General features: G+C 35.4%; 1 long non-coding RNA gene across 1 annotated transcript; it reads right to left on the bottom strand.

Annotated features, from left to right (window-relative positions):
• Positions 1-11,928: 11,928 nt before the first annotated feature.
• Positions 11,929-13,313, bottom strand: LOC135117445 (uncharacterized). The gene is made up of 3 exons (XR_010276916.1): positions 12,658-13,313; positions 12,388-12,450; positions 11,929-12,306 (listed from the first exon to the last, which is right to left on the bottom strand). It is a non-coding gene; the product is annotated as an uncharacterized LOC135117445 (long non-coding RNA).
• Positions 13,314-14,498: the final 1,185 nt, after the last annotated feature.

Below are 14,498 nucleotides of genomic sequence, written 5' to 3'. Positions count from 1 at the left end.
GTTCTGCTAAATAGGAGTGAAGTTTGAGATGGAAATTTTGCAGTGTATTATATGACGAAGATATATAATATGTATTGTAATATATCTGAGTATATATTTCAGAAGAGATGGCGTGACGAACTGGACGCTCTGGTGGACTGGTGGACTCGATCGAGGGATCGAGAAGTGTGGAAGCGAGATGGGGAGGCCTTTGCCCAGCAGTGGGACATTGTAGGCTATTAACAACAATATAAACTCTTTTGCAAAAAAAACGGGCACCTATGCGAAATCTTAGTTTTAAGGACTTTACGTGTATTTCAAAGGGTTTTAATGATTGTTGTATGTTTCTAGCATCAAAAGAGTTAGCCGAGAATGCGTGAGAGTGTATTCTAAATTTGAATTTTGTACAATTGCTAAGAAATTGGTTAAACCTTGTTTTGGACTAATTGCTGGCACAAAGTTCGTCGGTGTTTTGAAAAGTTTTTGAAGTGATTTTCAGGAAAATGATAATGCAGTTTTAATTAATGATTAATGTACTTTTTTGTTAGATCAAAACATTTTTGAAAAACTATGCGTATTGGATAAAATTTTCACCTGCTCTAAATGGGCTATACTGATTATTGATGGCAATGTTAAGAGTTTCGGTATTTTAGTGTAAAGCGTTCTATTGTTTAGATATTGTACCCACGTGTTTTAAAATATCGCTTTTTCATAAATAAACACTATTTAGAAGAGTATCAGTACCTTTGGCTGCGGCAAAACCAATTTCAAGTAAGCAGTGCCAATCATAACCCGTCTCCTATCGGACTTTGACATTTAAAAAATACCAAACTTTGATAAATGTTAAAATTAACCACATGAAAAATGATGAGGAGGGTTAAAGCTATCTAAAAAGTCAAATTATTGCCTCGTTGAAGCTCTCGATAACTCCATAGGTATCGGGTTACTAAACGACGATTTAGCTGAAAGGGAGTCAAGAATTCAAAATTATTGGCCAAACGTATGTTTCTCAAGAAATGAGCAGATAGCCAATTATTGTTATGATTTAAGCAGGAAAGTGCTGCAGATGCCAGAAAATCTCGGTGTACGCAGGTTTATTTAATAAAATGTCCGTGGGATGAAAACACGCTATTTGAACGCTCACACTCATAGATCTTCAGAGGTCTACGGAGTTTCCCAAGAGACGAGGTTGTTTAAAAATCAGTGATTACGAGACCTTAAGATCTCGTGCTCACAGTTTATGCGTTATTTTCTGTATTTTGTAGAATTTCAAGACTTTTAAAAATGTCAAAGTCCGATAGGAGGCGAGTTGTGATCGGCACTGCTTACTTTAAATTGGTTTTGTCGCAGCTCAAAGTACTGATACTCTTCTAAATAGTGCTTATTTATGAAAAAGCGATATTTTAAAACACGTGAGTACAATATCTAAACAATAGAATGCTTTACACTAAAATACCGAAACTCTTAACATTGCCCTCAATCATCAGTATAGGCCATTTAGAGCAGGTGCAAATTTTATCAAATACGCATAGTTTTTCAAAAATGTTTTGATCTAACAAAAAAGTACATTAATCATTAATTAAAACTGCATTATCATTTTCCTGAAAATCACTTCAAAAACTTTTCAAAACACCGTAGAACTTTCTGCCAGCAATTAGTCCAAAACAAGGAATAACCAATTTCTTAGCAATTGTACAAACTTCAAATTTAGAATACACTCTCACGCATGCTTGGCTAACTCTTTTGATGCTAGAAACATACTACAATCATTAAAACAATTTGAAATACACGCAAAGTCCTTAAAACTAAGATTTCGCATAGGTGCCCGTTTTTTTTGCAAAAGAGTGTATTTCAAACCCGCCCTCCGCCAACCAAAGGTAGACTGGTGGGGACCGCATAAGGCATTGTCATTGTACATTATGTGAAAGAAGCATCAAATAAATTAACAAATATTATTTAAATTGACATCAAAAACCTATAAATAGTAAATTTATTCTTTATGGTACATGAAAAAAATATATATACTGACGATAAAAGGGCCAATTTATTTTTGTTGTCTGCACAAGACGCGCTTATCACATAATCTGAAATCTAAAAGTTATATTTGTTAAGTTAGAAATAATTGAAAAACTGTCCACTTAAATAACCTTGCTGATATTTACGACATCTTAATTAGCAGTTGTAACAAAGCACTTAAAGTTTGAGGTCAGTATATCGTCCGTTTGTCCTCAAGAACGACCTCAAAACCAACATTGTAAACTTAACTTGTAAACAATCTACTTAATTACAATTTATTGTTAGATCAACAAAAACATTCACAGTAAAGTGTGACGCTGTGTCTAAGAAACTAAGTGCAAGTGAACGACTTTTTACTGTCGCAAGTGCAATAAAATTGTATACGGTCATTAATTATAGCTCAGAAGTTTTTTTTAGGTACTAGTTGGCTAAACTGTTGCTCAATGAAGTATAGATCATATTTGGTCTGTATTCATGAGTTCATTTTTGTTATTATTGACTTTAACTGTTCTGTTGATGTTAGAAAGACTGCTTTTGTGGATAAACAACTTTGACTTTGTTAAGGTCGTGAAATAATAGAAATTAAAGGTCAATTCATCCACCGTCAAATGCTTCTTTATGTATAGAAGCAAAACAATACCATTTTCGAGTTACACTACACAATATAACATGACACGTTTTTTTCTACAACAGTAAAACTCCAAGCGTCACCCTTCTAAACAAAATGCAATGTTCTTACAAAATAAAGTACAACATTTATCTAATTCCTGACACAAAAACATACCGTAGCGAAGACCAGACGCTTGTACAGTCGCACTCAGCTGCCACTGGCGACACTAATTACTCTAAAACGTTTTCTCTCTGCCTTAATTCTGTCACTTTGTCTCAAGAAGTGCATCTACAGCATCTGTCTTCAACTGATGAAGCTCGCACCAGAAAGTTAAGAGTGCATATCACTTAGTGAACGTGTTGCGAGAATTCGGAACTAAGTTTCAAGTTGAGTGCGAGTTTATTTATACTTGAAAGTTTTGATGCTTTTGTTTGTTTTGTTTTAGCTTTTCGATGTGTTGGCTTTAATATTTTATGGGCGTTCTAAGAGGGCGTTGTGTCTTTTGTCTGCTGGAAGATGTGTCTAAAGAAAATGTCTTTAGATATTGCTTATTTCTGCAATCCAATCACATTATTTGTGGAAAGGTCATGTAAGGATGTTAAAACGAAGATGGCATAATATAAGATACTTGCAATGTTCCTCATTTGCATAAAATAATAGGTACAAAGCTTAGGAGTAATGTTTGTACTATAACATAAATTCTAGGCACAAAGCAGTATATCCAGAGATTGCTCATTACCGTTTCACTAAGATACAATCTTAGCAAAATCGACCCAATTTATTACCGAGACACCTAACATTATTTCTTTATTAATCTCAGTCGCGCCTAAAATTGTTGACATTGGCTTTATTATAAGACATTAGTCATATCTAGATTCGTGGGTGGTCATTCATTTGGGCGAAGGGCCGGGCCAATAACAGTATATCATGGAGTTGGTGGCGCCCTCTTGCGGTCACTAGCGCAGTTGTATCTTAGGGTGGTGGCGTATATCAACCGTACCGTACCGTACGGCCGTTCGGTGAATCATTGTTGATGACTGTACATTTATTGTTGGGTTGCTATGAATGTTGTTTTAACGGTTGATAGTTGGTTGAGCTGGTTTTGGGTTGCTTTATGGTGTTAAGTTGTGGGGTAAGGAATAAAGTGGCTGTGAAGTTGGTTTAGGAGGTTTTTTTCTAGACAAAAAGGCATACCTACTGTGTCCTGCTTTTACAAAAGTATTAAAATAATTAATTCTAGGAATACTGCCAGGTTATTGAAGTCGGCCAGTATTTTAATTTCCCTCAGAACTATCCAATAAATAACAAAAGAATACTACTCTATAATAAAGAAAACCACGGTCACCCATCTGATTTCAGGCCGCGGCATATGAGGTTTTCCTCCGAAATTGTATCGATCGAGCGGTTCCTATTAAACCACGAACAGCATAATTAACGAGTAGCCGTTGAAACATTGCATATTTATTTACTTTAATCAAACTCATGTAGGTTAATTGGCAGCGTTCCAATTATTTCATTACTTTTAAAAGCTAGTAATTATGAATATCTGATAAGGACAAAATCAACGTTGATAAGCGTACCGTAGTTAAACACACGAAACCATTGTGCTAGTGTTTTTGTTTTTAAATAAAAGCTCAGAATTCTAAGTACTAAGGGTTTTTATTTATGACTAGAAAATTACAGTCTTTATGAAAATTTTTAAATATCACCTTTCTTTAGCTTTGAGTAACTCCTTTGTTCCATGTTCATTGTTCAATACACAATTATCTATTTTTATAAAAAATCTATTAATAGAAAAGTCCTCTAACATTTCTATGAAAGGGTGACATTATCCAGCCTCTATTTGTAACCTACAGCATAAGATATTTGTCTATCCGTACCATATTCGCCTTAAGAGGCCTCCTCAATACCGGACGGGACCTACACCACTTCAATACGTGTAACCTTTGAGCTACGCCGTAGCAGGCTACTACGCCGAAGTCAAGCACTACGGAGAGGCGTAGACAACATGCAGCTATTGGATAGCTTGTTGAAATCTATGCGAAAGTGTAATTACTGAAACGTATTGAATGTACATTTCTATTGATAGCTGTCTTATTTCAGATAGAATTTCTTGTTATTTTACATTGTTCCAATATCTGTAACGAAAGGGAAGATCATTGAAGTATTATAAAATAAAACTAGAGCGTTTGACAACGAAAATTATTTTAATATATATATTTTTTTATATCGATCCAAATAAAAGACTTTCTCAATCGAAACACTTCTTTCGTAAAAATAATAAACTTATCTGCTGTGGGCTATCATCACTGTTATTATAATTATTTACTTCACAACTTATTCGCAGTCCTAGTGGACGACGTGGGTCTGTGGGCGGTGAGTTCGGGTGGCTGATCGTCCCTCTGTCTGCTTAGACGACAGACCCGTGTCGACGGCGCGCGTTGTTCCACGCGCTCCTCAAAGAGATGTCAGCAACCCCAGCGGGGCCCAGCAGGGCCAAGGCCTGCCGGGGCTGCGGGTTGTTCGAAAGAGATACCGCGGCCCTGGTACATAAAAAGCCTATGACGGAACACGACGGTTTTTAGTCAGTAAGAGTCTGACACTCCTTCACCGCTGCTAACCCACAGCGGGAGGGGTCATTTGATGATTTTTGACGTCGTTAAAAAAAAAAAGTCCTAGTGGACGAAAAACTCTGGTCCTTTCACATTCGAGATACATGATCGCGAAACAGTAGTAAGGCCAACAACACACGCTGAGTCATCACTTTAAATATGTGCTGGCACTGTGTAAAAATAACTTCAACGCGTGAAGTGTGCCCCGGCCTTTATTATTAGAAATCATGCGACGCCGTTTAATGTTGAGTTTTGAACATGCTGTATTTAATATATAGGGTAAATAAATTGCATATTTGAGTTAGGGTTGTTTAGTGCTAAAAGGTAAATCAGGCAATGAGAGTTTGAGCCTCATTTAATTATGTACTTTGAAAATTGTATAATATGTATAATTGAATATTGTTTTTTTTTGTTAAGAAAACTTTAGTTCCCGAGACAATTAGCACCTAGGGGATGTGTAGACCAATTTTTTTAAACGCGACATCGATGTGCGTGTGTTGCGAACGACAACGAACTGCTTTGTAAGAAAAGAGCTTTCAAAAAACGCAGTGTGCATATACCCTTAGGTGGTAATTTATATAGGCTCCTAGGATTAAAGTCAACAGTATATATAAATATGATGTATAAAATTAATAAGCAATGTGTTAAATAATAATTTTAGCCTAGTAATATTATATCCAGACGAAGTTACTACAAGCTCAAGGGCCTAAAATAACACCCAAAACCTAGTGAATATTTAATACATACCTAGTAAATAATATTAGGGGTTAAAGTATGAAATTGCCGTTTTATTCTAGTAGGTTTTTGAATTGCCATAGAGTCTTCATGGTTTGAGGTTTTCGAATGAAACTTTTTTCACGTGGTTTCTGTGATGTTCTTCTTTTAAAAAATGTGAAACATTTGATTATCGATGTTCAATTGTTTTTGTTATTCAACTTAAACAAGAAAGATGGACACTGCGAAAATTTGAGTAATTTTTGAATATGAGTTCCGACGCGGAAGTAAACGGCAGAAACAGCCCGCAATATCAATGCTGCATTTGAAGAGGTGTCTGCTAATGAACGCACCGTGCGATTTTGGATTAAACGCTTTCGTGGTGGAAACTTCGACTTGAAGAACGAGCCATGAAAAAGACCGCCTGACAGGTGATTAACGAGAAATTAAGAGAGACGGCGAACGCCGATCCTAGTTAAACTACCCAGATACCCAGCCGAAGACGAATAATGTTGAAAAAATTAGCAGTAAAACAGCCACGACTCATGAATCGACCTTCACCGTTATTGCTCCATGACAACGCGAGGCCTCATACAGCAAAATAAACCGTTTTAACTCTTCAGGAACTGCAGTTGGAAACTATTCGTCTTCCTCCATATTCGCCAGACCTTGCTCTAACGGACGACCATTTTTTTTGTGATTTGGACAATTATCTGCGTCACAAGAAGTTTCTTCCCAGGAGGCAGATCAAAATTCTTTCACACAGTTTGTGCAGTCTAGATCCTCAGAGTTCTATCGTAACGGCATAAATGACCTTCTTATTAGATGGCCGCAATGTATAGATAATAATGGCAACTATTTTGATTAAATAAGTTTGTTAAAAATTAAAAAAAATTACAATTTAGATTTTCAGTACAAATCGGCAATTTCATACTTTAACCCCTATTATTATACTTTCACGACGTGTTACCTTAAGAGATAAAAATAAATTAATCTCTCACCTGCCTGTAGTTCGCCGAAAACACCGTAACATAATATGCGTATATACATACATACGTATATATACGTGTTTTACGTAAAATTTTAATTGAACACGAAGACCGTTTTTGGGCACGTTTAATTTTTCCTGTGATGCAAAATATTCTGGGCTCGTGCCCATGACGTGCTGACGATACGCGTTGTATGCCCGCCATTTTGTGCGTTATGACATTTTTGCCTAAATGACATTTTTGTCTTTTGTTTTTTTTTGGGGGATTAATGAAATTTTCTTTAGTAGATTACGTACACGGTGCGTAAATAGAGCTCAGGAATCTCTGACTAATGCGTACAGTTTTTAGGACAAATAGTTTTAGTCATTATTTGTTGTTCAATTTATGGTCTTTATGCTCAGTTTTTTAAGGCCAAGTGGTCTAAATTGAGTAAAGTAAATAAGGAACCGTGCCAGTACTAATGACAATTAACTTTCAAGTAACAATTCATCAACTGCATACTTCATTAACTGTAAAACTCGAATTTTATACCAAAAACAGTGTTGAGTTTGTCGTATATTCACGTGTACGTATGCAGTAAAACAATTTGTAAAGCGAACGAGGACCCGGGGACTAATACAGAGTGAAAAGTTTCCACTAATAAAGATTACAGCGTATGACTCGCTCGCTAGAGATGTAATTTCTAGTGATTTATGAATGTTCTGCAGTTTGTCTGTTGATGTTACTGTTGGTACTAAATAATTGTGAAATATTCGATGTGGTTATTAGTTTTGTTGGCTTTGAGTTATGTTGTAATTTTGCATTATCGTTTTTTTTGTCATTTCCAGATGCACACTGCTCAGTTAAGCTGTTACTGATACAGCCTTTTTATTGTCCCACTGCTGGGCACAGGCCTTCTCTCACACGGAGAAGGAGTTAAGCTGACAATAGTTAAATTATTACATGCCTTTGTCAATAAATTGATCATCCTTTCTCGAGCAACGTATGAAGCTGAATTATGCAGAAGAACTGCAGACACGACATCAAACATATCGTCATAGCATTTCACACGTTCCAGTCTGACATGAAACAAATAACATTACAATTTACAAAAATACACAAATGTATTAATTCGGCCATTAAAACAGTACATTTAAACAGCTTCCCATACACATCATATCAATGTCACTCGTAGTTAATAAACGCAGTGACGGCAGGAAACTCGGACAACAGTTTTGGACATTGTTCCTGACTGCGAAGTGACGGCATCATCATCATCCTCCTAGCCTTTTACCAACTATGTTGGGGTCGGCTTCCAGTCTAACCGGCAGCTGAGTACCAGTGCTTTACAAGGAGCGACTGCCTATCTGACCTCCTCAACCCAGATACCCGGGCAACCCAATACAAGGGGTATTGGGTTGCCTGGTGTTATCCGAAGTGACGGCATGAGATGTCAGTAATTGTTAATCCTTTCTTGAGCACCGTATAAAGCCGAATTATGTAGAAGAACATGCATAAAACGTCCACTTTATACCATCCCAGTTGCCACGAAAAAAATAACATTTTCACTACACGTACAACTGAAAAAACAAATTAATTATTTAGCCCATTTAAACAGCTTCCCATACACATCATATCAATGTCACTCGTAGTTAATAAACGCAGTGACGTCACGAAACTCCGGACAACAGTTTTGGACATTGTTCCTGACTGTGAAGTGACGGCATCACCATCAGCCTCCGAGTCTTTTTCCAACTATGTTGTGGTCGGCTTCCAGTCTAACCGGATTCAGCTGAGTACCAGTGCTTTACAAGAAGCGACTGCCTATCTGACCTTCTCAACCCAGTTACCGGGGAACCCAATAAACCTTGGTTAGACTGGTGTCAGGCGAAGTGACGGCATGCGATGACAATAATGGTTAATCCTTTCTTGAGCGTCAACTTTATCTCACCCCACTTTTCATACACTTACATTTGCCACAAAAAAAAACATTTTCACTACACGTACAACTGAAAAAACAAATTAATTATTTAGCCCATTAAAACAGTACATTTAAACAGCTTCCCATACACATCATATCAATGTCGCTCGTAGTTAATAAACGCTGTGACGGCAGGAAACTCGGACAACAGTTTTGGACATTGTTCCTGACTGCGAAGTGACGGCATGCATATTTCATTGCAACGACGATATAATGGAAACTTTTCAATCATTTTATGCATGCTTTAATTTGGGATGTAAGTTGTTTGTTTGCGGATTTTGTTATTAAGCACTTATTTTTGGAATCCCTGGTTGAAGCCTTTGTCCACTGCGGGTTGTTCGAAAGAGATACCGCGGCCCTGGTACATAAAAGGCCTATGACGGAACACGATGGTTTTTAGTCAGTAAGAGTCTGACACTCCCTCACCGCTGCTAATCCACAGCGGGAGGGGTCATTTGATGATTTTTGACGTCGTAAAAAAAAGGCCTTTATCCAGCAATGGACGTCTTTCGGCTGACACGACGACGAGGTCTTATTTTTGGAAGGCACGTTAAATTGGTCCTGGTTGTTATTTGGACGTCTTTGGTAGTCGTTACTGGTGTTCATAAGCAGGAGGTCCGACAACCAGTTTTACAAAGGGTTATAGGATTGCCTGGTAATTCAAATTTTAAGAAATGTTGGGCGTTAATGATTTATGTTACTGGAAATTACCTGAAGTAAATAGTTCGTGCTAAAACTATAGATAAATAAAACGGCCGGTGATTAGTTGGCACTTTGTTGTACTGAGCGTAGATACCAGATAAATTACATAAAACCAAGACTAAACTTCCTTGGCAAACATTTTAGTTTTTCCCGAATCGAATCTACATGAAGACATAAATCTTTTATTTGTAACAACTTTAGCTCTGGAATCAAAGCCAAAATTCAAATATAGAATGCTAATTCAGCCATTGCGCATTGCTAACTGTACACAACTTACATAAACACTAGATTTGAGCAAAATATAATACTGTTACGAAAATAACTGATAAATCTGACGGACCGGCAAGTACTTATTATAAAGCATAGAACGAATATTTAACTTATCTAAAAATGCGTATGTACATAGGTATTTTTTAATTACCGACTAATACCCACCCTCCATTATCATTCTTAAGCCCTTTATGTACTAGGAGCGGGGTAACTCTGTCCAATTATTTACCTTATATTATTATTAATTCTATATGTGCTTCAATTAAATTATCACTTTGAAATTGATCTCTGTTTTGCTTAATAAAACCATTATTTACAATTCAGTATTAAATGTGGTCTAATTACAAATAATCGTTATCTTCAAATAGTGCATTTAATCTGTTTGAAGACAGCAAATAAATCCTTCTTTCATCTTAATTCTAATAAGTTTTAATATTCGCCGCACTCGCGTGAGCCATAATTCGAAGTAATTAATTGTTATAAAGTTTAAACAGAATACACGCCGTTGTTGGTGAAGAGCAGTAAGATAACTTCATGCAAGTTGCTATTTTTCCTCCTATTTATTTATATTATTTTATGGCACCTAAATTGTCTGTTCTCGGCGTCTTCCTTCACGATCCTGGAGAACTATGTCTCACAGACGTCTAAGTAGCCTATTTCCTTTCTAAGAACTTTTTTTGTGAGGAATCATCAAACGACTCCCTCTCGCAGTGAATTCAACCGTGCAGTGTAAAGATGTGTCAGACTTTAACAGACTCACCTCTGTTCTTTCTGGTGCCCTTTGCATAACAGGGCCATGATAGTAACTCTTTTTCAATCACACAGCCCCGGCAAGCATTGACTTTTAGGCCCCGGAGAGTTAGTTTTTTGGTTGGTATATCCAAAATGAAAATCTAATAGAGAAAAATATGATATCATTAGCAAATAATTCATCCATTATGCAACAAAATTGAAGACAAAATAGTTCTAAGTTGTCTCTTCCACTCACATCGCAACTTCATTTCAAATGGCATTCAATGCGATTGCGTTTGCGTTCTCTGTTTCAATTGTAATCCTTTCAGTGATTTTATGGATCCCTTTGTCTGTTTTGGTAGAACATTGCAACATGCAATGTTGTACGAATGTCAAGTATTTTTGTTTCTTTGTTCGCTTTTGAATGTATCTTTTAATAAATAGCGAAATAACTGTTTCTTCTCTGAATGTTTCATTTAGAGAAAAAAAGTTGTATTTTGTAAAGTCAAAAGTATTTGATCATCTATGTGATAAGTATTAGTGTTATTAATATTGTATTTGTGATAGTGATTTTTAATAGTTTGTCATAAAGATAAAACGAATTGATTTATCCACAAATATTTATAATTTAACATGCAATTAGATATTAACTATAGGTCACTGCTTATTAAATGTATTTACACATTCGCTATAGGTAATTGTTACTATATTTTTTACAGATTTATTGATACTGGTTCTTCTGTAATTTGCCTCTACTGTGGCTAGTCCCCCTAAGTGCAACGAGTAATATCACATTACTGCAGACACAAGTTAGTTACATAAATTAATTAATAGAACGTGCGGTTGCATAATTAAACCTAACTGTATTTATTTTGCATCGTATATTGTATTTATCTTGCGAGAACTTTACGATTAGTGTTATTGCTCTGTGTCTCGCATTAGTGCCTTCTGCGTTCATTTAAATCATAACTTTAGTTAGTGAGTATTATTTTATATTCATAAATATAGTACAGAACAATAATTATGAAGTATATCGTCATGTAACGTCGTAACGTCATAGCTGAGTAACGTCATTTACGTCATGTCATTTGCCGTCACGTCGGCGTCAGCGTGTAAGCAGTGTGTGCAAAAGTTCAATAAATACATGTTTTCCATCAAGCTTTTGCCTTTGAACAAATGAACATTTAATAAAAATAATGGAAATAAAGCCATATTTATATTATACCTACAAATTTAATATAGAGGAAAAATAATGCATAGCAAATATTTTTCAATAGAAACATTGCATAAATACAAGTTTAACAGAATTTAAACAAACATTAACACACGTTAATATTAAGAGCGCTATTACAAAATCGAATCGCTCAGGTTTAGGTAAATTAGACGATAGCCGGCAGCACTTGCGCGCGTGTGCGTCTAGTGAAATACGCAACGCACACCTGCGGACCGCCACGCGGCACAAACAAACTTGAGACTTTGCCACTTTTATTTTCGAAATAGTTTATTGGTTTTATAGTTTATGAAATATTATTTGTACCGATGAATTTTATAACCTAGAATAGCTCGATTGAGTTACAATAAACAAATAATCGTTTACAATTTTTAAATTATTTAATCGACAACCAAACTTTTCACCATGTTTATCAATTAGGTATAAGTAATTGATTTATAAAAAAAACTAAAATCTATAATTCGTCTTCCATGTATTGTATCTTCATTTTCCTGCAACAATAAAAACTAGGAATGTAGGTAAATAGTTTATTAAAACAAATATGTCTGTTGCGAGTGACAAAAAATACTTACCATATTATTTGTACTGGTATCCGATTGAGTCTGATAATCTGAATTAAATATGCTTTCATTATCCTGCAAGAATCAAAGATATCCAATAATATTATTATGCAACAGCGAAACTAACGACGATGACATTTACGTACATATTTCTATATAACCAACATCAAAAAAAGAGAACCCAATCTATAACATTTTCGCATTAGAATATCATGGGTTAATACTTGTGTATATTACATTTCAATCAGATCATTATAACTAATAAATAAAATAAAAACTCACTAGTATCAAAACGAGTTCGTTGCGCAGGTTGCGCTATATTTTTCGAGCTCCGGCGAGTTTGCGCGGCGCAACAGCGAGCGATACGTCCTCCCTCGATAAGCGCTTGGCGCTGACTAAAGTTGAACACCGCGCGTCACAAGATTTATATTGATTTTTGCATTGCAAACAAAAAATATTTTAAAATATTGTTTTACTTTTAAATAGACCAATTTTTTTTTTCAAGCTTTATAACAATACCACCTTAATTATTAAATATGTTTTATTTGAATTTGGATTATACTTTCATAGATAAAAAATATAGTTTTGTACGAAAAATTGGCAGTAACTCTCAGTTTTATAGAATTATTTTTGGTGTATTACTGTATGAATTGTAATAAATTGGTGTAAGCAAGCACAAGTACAAGATATAGTTGTATCTTGAACATTTTTATAAATGGTTAAATTGCTATATCCTCGTAGTACTGAAGCATCAAAAGATTCCCAAAAGCAACATTTTATGAAACATCCTTTGCAGAGACAAAGATTTTACTGATGTACGTGGACAAATTAAAATATTTATTGAAAACAGCCCCAAGATAAATGATCAAACTTTCTTAATCTTATTTTTGTTTTCTTTTTGTGACTATATCCAAAGCATAATGACGCATCAAAACTCGTATAAAATTCGAAAATTTGTGATAGCCCTCTTAAAACGCACTATTGTTAAATGAAACCAAATAATTGGAAACTAAAACAAAACAGACTTAGTGGAGCAGAAAAACAGTCGTTCAAACAAAACGTACTGACAATATTTTACTAAAATTCACATAATTAATAGAGCATGTTCCAGTGCTACTAACAAAACTTTGAACATGATACAGTATTCGACATTTACTTTATTTAGTACACATTTAGCTTCACGGAACTTTGTTGCCATTTGTTTTATACGAATGCAAAGTGAATTGGCTAAAAACACTGCAGTAGTTGTGTTCAGTTTAAAATTTTGTTCCGCACCGTCCCACTGGGTCTTGTTCCTTGTTATTTACAAAAATTAGCGTACAGTACAGCTATATGAACATGTTCTGTGTTCGCGTTTTATTTGTCTTTATTGGCTATGTATTGCTGCAGTTTTTGTTATGTTTGTTACGTAATATTGCGCCTTTTCTCTTTGAATGGGCAGAGAAGCTTTAATTGTACCTATCCTTATAATGTATGAGTCTACATTGACAAGTGTTCGTACTTTGCAACCAAATATACATCTCCTAAGGCAGGATTAGGATTGAGCGCCTCTGCTTCTGAGAAATACCTAATGGATGTCCATTCCTAGAATGGACCCAAGATCTCGTGTTAAGCGTTTGTGAAGGCTAGTATTACAAATACGGCAGGGGTACTTGCATCAAAAAATGCTTGGAAAACATTACATCAAATTAACAAATACATGTATCAGAACGACAACTGTCTCTCCAAAATTAATCAAGTAACTTATAGTCCTAATAAAATGAACAATAGAATTGTTCCTAGTACTTTATAGGCTACTGGGGTCTTTGTATTTTTGTAGTGTGGTGATTGTGACAATATTTATTTAGGTTAGTTCATTGGAGCAGTCAATAAACCAATAAAGGTCACCGTTGTTCAACATTGGAGTCCTTACTTAATGGGAATTCAGGAGTTAATAATGATAGATTGTATTTGGATACTAGGCACGCTTGATAAAGCCTTTGTACCGCAGGTAATAATAGTATTTTTTCACAGCTGAAGTAGGACTACGTGTCGCAAAACTTGAATTCTATAAATTATCATAAAGTTTTCAATGCAAAATTATGTTGACGTTGTTATTTTAGAGTATAGACGCACAATCTCAC

The sequence above is a fragment of the Helicoverpa armigera genome, chromosome 10 (assembly GCF_030705265.1).
Source record: "Helicoverpa armigera isolate CAAS_96S chromosome 10, ASM3070526v1, whole genome shotgun sequence".
In the NCBI taxonomy this organism is placed as follows: domain Eukaryota; kingdom Metazoa; phylum Arthropoda; class Insecta; order Lepidoptera; family Noctuidae; genus Helicoverpa; species Helicoverpa armigera.
This window is presented reverse-complemented; position numbering and strand designations above follow the sequence as displayed.